Raw genomic sequence first — 6,206 nt, 5'->3', positions numbered from 1 at the left:
AAATGATAAATGAAAATCCTGCTCTTAGTGAAGTAATTCCATTAAAGGTCTACATTATGGAAATAAAGACAAAACCCTAAAGTGTGTAATTCAATTTTCTGCATTTGCTTTCTCACAGCGACCACAGAGGATGAGACCATCTATCGAATTTACTAACATTTAAGTGCCTTGTGTTTCCTGAAAACCTCATTACTTTGTGCGTAAATGAAACATTTGCATTGAACCATTTCTCTAAAATGTATTTACTTTTTACTTTACTTAGCTGGCATAAATTAGATATTAGGAATTTATTTCTACAATAGCCAAATCACTGTCCCTGATGAACCACATATCCTCTCTCTGAAATACTTCTGCTACTACATTAATAGGATTATCAGATTAAATGAGGTTTCATTTGGGGAGCTTCAAACAAACAAACAAGCTCTCCAGCATCCCGGAGATTGATGGAACCCATAGTACATCTTTCAATAGTGTGTAAGGCCACAGCTAGAGGTGATGCTCCTGCTCCTCGTGTGTGTTCGGCTGCAGCAGTGGAAGCCTTAAACAGGGATATGGATCCTGGCCTGGAGAGATGTCTCAGCCGTGCTGTGGGATCATTATTCCAATGAACAAAGCCTCAGTTATAAATAGGTTCACGGAGTTCTTGGCCAGCAGATTCTTTGTTTTCAGACCATCCCTAGTTGTCTTATTGATCTGAATATGTGTGGCCACAGAGCAGCTGTTAGATCAGGTGAAAGTGTTTTTTGTGATACTTCCACGAGGAAATACTTATTGTAGGTTACAGTAAAAAATGTCTGAAGCTACATAATGGTATAAGTGTATAATTCCCCTGTCAAAAACACCATTATATTAACTTGTGTTTATGCTATGGCATGTAACAGTGCACAGAATGGAATGAAATGTGAGCCATGACCAAGCTGCAGCCTTCAGTGCTTACAAATGAAGTCAAGGCAGAAGTGAAAAAACCCTGCAATTCCTTGAATGGCCACTTTGGCTGGCTCCAAAAGTGAGTCACTCCCCATAGACCATGATTTTAAAATCCCCCCCAAAGAAACTCATACCAACCAGCAAGAATTCTGTCTCTCACAGACCTGTTAATTTTTCTTTATAAGAAGCCCTCTTATTCTGCACTCTTTACTTGTATTAATTGCACCTGTTTGAACTTGTTACCTGTATAAAAGACACCGTTCCACACAATCAGTCAATCACACTCCAACCTATCCACCATGGCCAAGACCAAAGAGCTGTGTAAGGATACCAGGGACAAAATTGTAGACTTTCACAAGGCTGTGATGGGCTACAGGACAACAGGCAAGCAACTTGGTGAGAAGACAACTGTTGGTGCAATTATTAGAAAATGGAAGAAACACAAGATGACTGTCAATCTTCCTCGGTCTGGGGTTCCATGCAAGATCTCACATTGTGGAGTAAGGATGATTCTGAGAAATACCAGAATTACATGGGAGCAGTGGTGGACACAGATAACCAAAAAATTAACTTCGATAACAGATAATCAGATAACTGAAAAGTTATCTTTGATAAAGATAAACCGATAAACCACCCAAAAAATGTATCGGAAGTTACAGATAATCGATAACAGATAAATTCCAGTATTGTCTCTGGTACATTTGCAATTACTAAGAAGCTGAAATTGACTTTTAACACGATCGCTTTTGAAAGCATCAAAAGCGACAAAAGACCCAAAGAATGAGCCAGTAATTCCATGTTTGACCATGCTGCCCCCTGTAGGAAGCTGCACAGAAAAATCCTGAGAACACCCACAAAATCAGCTCTCTGCTAATCATAATGCTCCGGTCAGGTGGAGGTCTTGAAAAATAAAGTCATACTAACTTATGGTTTTGTGAAAATACTGATAGAATAACTCCATTAATGTCAATTCTGTTAACTGTACAAAGTTAAAATATAACATATATCTTTTAATGGTGAATAATGCAATAATTCTGAGATTTTGTAAGAGACACAGACCGCAAAGCATTCTGGGTAAAAGTGCCTCTGCTAAACACTGATTAGTTCAGTCATTCATTATGTAAAAAAACATGTTAATGTGACGTGTACCGTGTGTTGGTTTAAAGATAAATGTGCTGTTGTAAAATATTCCATTTTTATTTGTAAAAACAGGCATTTTTACGGAGCCCTGGAAGTTTCATCAATCAATCAATCAATCAATTTTTTTATATAGCGCCAAATCACAACAAACAGTTGCCCCAAGGCGCTTTATATTGTAAGGCAAGGCCATACAATAATTATGTAAAACCCCAACGGTCAAAACGACCCCCTGTGAGCAAGCACTTGGCTACAGTGGGAAGGAAAAACTCCCTTTTAACAGGAAGAAACCTCCAGCAGAACCAGGCTCAGGGAGGAGCAGTCTTCTGCTGGGACTGGTTGGGGCTGAGGGAGAGAACCAGGAAAAGACATGCTGTGGAGGGGAGCAGAGATCGATCACTAATGATTAAATGCAGAGTGGTGCATACAGAGCAAAAAGAGAAAGAAACAGTGCATCATGGGAACCCCCCAGCAGTCTACGTCTATAGCAGCATAACTAAGGGATGGTTCAGGGTCACCTGATCCAGCCCTAACTATAAGCTTTAGCAAAAAGGAAAGTTTTAAGCCTAATCTTAAAAGTAGAGAGGGTGTCTGTCTCCCTGATCTGAATTGGGAGCTGGTTCCACAGGAGAGGAGCCTGAAAGCTGAAGGCTCTGCCTCCCATTCTACTCTTACAAACCCTAGGAACTACAAGTAAGCCTGCAGTCTGAGAGCGAAGCGCTCTATTGGGGTGATATGGTACTACGAGGTCCCTAAGATAAGATGGGACCTGATTATTCAAAACCTTATAAGTAAGAAGAAGAATTTTAAATTCTATTCTAAAATTAACAGGAAGCCAATGAAGAGAGGCCAATATGGGTGAGATATGCTCTCTCCTTCTAGTCCCCGTCAGTACTCTAGCTGCAGCATTTTGAATTAACTGAAGGCTTTTTAGGGACCTTTTAGGACCACCTGATAATAATGAATTACAATAGTCCAGCCTAGAGGAAATAAATGCATGAATTAGTTTTTCAGCATCACTCTGAGACAAGACCTTTCTGATTTTAGAGATATTGCGTAAATGCAAAAAAGCAGTCCTACATATTTGTTTAATATGCGCTTTGAATGACATATCCTGATCAAAAATGACTCCAAGATTTCTCACAGTATTACTAGAGGTCAGGGTAATGCCATCCAGAGTAAGGATCTGGTTAGACACCATGTTTCTAAGATTTGTGGGGCCAAGTACAATAACTTCAGTTTTATCTGAGTTTAAAAGCAGGAAATTAGAGGTCATCCATGTCTTTATGTCTGTAAGACAATCCTGCAGTTTAGCTAATTGGTGTGTGTCCTCTGGCTTCATGGATAGATAAAGCTGGGTATCATCTGCGTAACAATGAAAATTTAAGCAATACCGTCTAATAATACTGCCTAAGGGAAGCATGTATAAAGTGAATAAAATTGGTCCTAGCACAGAACCTTGTGGAACTCCATAATTAACTTTAGTCTGTGAAGAAGATTCCCCATTTACATGAACAAATTGTAATCTATTAGACAAATATGATTCAAACCACCGCAGCGCAGTGCCTTTAATACCTATGTTATGCTCTAATCTCTGTAATAAAATTTTATGGTCAACAGTATCAAAAGCAGCACTGAGGTCTAACAGAACAAGCACAGAGATGAGTCCACTGTCCGAGGCCATAAGAAGATCATTTGTAACCTTCACTAATGCTGTTTCTGTACTATGATGAATTCTAAAACCTGACTGAAACTCTTCAAATAGACCATTCCTCTGCAGATGATCAGTTAGCTGTTTTACAACTACCCTTTCAAGAATTTTTGAGAGAAAAGGAAGGTTGGAGATTGGCCTATAATTAGCTAAGATATCTGGGTCAAGTGATGGCTTTTTAAGTAATGGTTTAATTACTGCCACCTTAAAAGCCTGTGGTACATAGCCAACTAACAAAGATAGATTGATCATATTTAAGATCGAAGCATTAAATAATGGTAGGGCTTCCTTGAGCAGCCTGGTAGGAATGGGGTCTAATAAACATGTTGATGGTTTGGATGAAGTAACTAATGAAAATAACTCAGACAGAACAATCGGAGAGAAAGAGTCTAACCAAATACCGGCATCACTGAAAGCAGCCAAAGATAACGATATGTCTTTGGGATGGTTATGAGTAATTTTTTCTCTAATAGTTAAAATTTTGTTAGCAAAGAAAGTCATGAAGTCATTACTAGTTAAAGTTAATGGAATACTCAGCTAATTGTGAGTATTTGTCATCACAAAAAGTTTTGCATGTGGAGAGAATGTGCGCACGTTTTATGATGTGCGCACATTTTATGATGTAATAAAATGTGCACTCAATATTAGTACGTTTAGTATTAGGATTAGTAATTTATTTATATAGTGCCTTTCACAGACATAAGTCACAAAGCACTTCACAGGTTAAAATGCAATAATAAACTAGGACTGCAAGCAGTCATATACGGGCCCTCGTTCCGCGCGACCGTCTACCCAGGGCAATGTGTTCCCTTGTGACCAGATGTGGGCATGTGCATACAGGGGCAACCACTCATCAAACAGTTCAAATTTCAAGCAAATCACACAATGCATGAAGGAGTTATGACATGTTGATGGTTCATCCACTTGGGGGTGCTCAGTGTACAAACAGAGGGGCCAGGTGTGTTGAGAGGCCAACCATCATCATACATGTGAAGTTTCAAGTCAATCAGGCAAAGCATGAAGGAGTTATCATGACTTGATATTCCAATGGCGAAGGGTCAAAATGGCGGTACCATAGTGGCCACACCCTTCAACATAGAGAAAAGCTTTCAATAACTTTTGGTCAGTATCATCTCTGGATGCTGTTAAAGAAATTTGAAGTGCAGGAGGAGTTCGTTCAAATACAACGTGTGGAAATCATGGCAAAATGACAAGAAAATTCAAAATGGCAGACTTCCTGTTTGGAGTAGACCAATGGTGCAAGAGACGTTTTTGTATGTCTATGCAAGTCACACATGAGTACCAATTTTCATCTCCCTAGTACAAAAAAAAAGCCGTCAAAATGAAGAACGTAATTTCATGGCGAATGGGCAATATTCGGCACGTCACCACATGGATGCCGTTGCTCGTTAGTTCACGGCGTTCATCGCCTACGTTCACCAATTTGATATGTAGACGTTCAGGGTGGAGCCCTCATCATGTCCAGCAAGTTTGAAGGATCTACGATGAAGTATGTGGGCGTGACAGCCGTTCGAAGTGAAATGGCGTGCTCCAAAAAGCTCACCAAAGTTTGACTACCCCTAGCAGCCATGCCTTTTGACTTAATTAGAATCTTTTGATAACTTTTGATCACCATTGTGTTGTGATGATTTTGACCAAATTTGAAGATGATCAGATAAAATCCCTAGGACGAATTCGTTCAAATGTAAGTAGTGGAACAGGCCAAAAATGGCAAAAATTTGCACAAAATCGAAACTTAAAATCAAAATGGCTGACTTACTGTCGATATTTCACCATGACAGTAAGAGACTTTTTCGTGCATCCTGGCATGGTAAATATGTGTACCGAATTTCCTGAGGCTACGACAAAAAAAGCCCAATGTGGAGGGGTTTTTGAAAATTTGTAGGGGGCGCTATTTTGCGATTTTTCTGTGACCATGTGCGACGCCCCCAAAATATTGAATTTTGGATAAGGCCGGACGACTTTGGAAAGATTGGTGAGTTTTTGAGCATGGGAAGAGGCCGAAATTTCGATTTCAAGAGTGAGAATAATAATAATAATAATAATAATAATAATAATAAACAGCGCAATTACAATAGGGTCCTCGTAGGACGTTGCCTACTCGGGACCTAATAACTAGGACTGCAAGCAGTCATATACGGGCCCTCGTTCCGCGCAACCGCCTACCCAGGCCAGTGGGTGCCCTTGTGACCACATGTGGGCACATGTGCATGCAGGGGCAACCAGTCAACACACAGTTAAAATTTTAAACAAATCACACAGTGCATCAAGGAGTTATGACATGTTGATTGTTCATCCACTAGGGGGTGCTCAGTGTACAAACAGAGGGGCTGGGTGTGTTCAAGGGCCAACTGTCATTATACCTGTGAAGTTTCAAGTCAATCAGGCAAAGCATGAAGGAGTTATCATG

This window comes from Thalassophryne amazonica, chromosome 2 (assembly GCF_902500255.1).
Source record: "Thalassophryne amazonica chromosome 2, fThaAma1.1, whole genome shotgun sequence".
Taxonomy (NCBI): domain Eukaryota; kingdom Metazoa; phylum Chordata; class Actinopteri; order Batrachoidiformes; family Batrachoididae; genus Thalassophryne; species Thalassophryne amazonica.
This window is presented reverse-complemented; position numbering follows the sequence as displayed.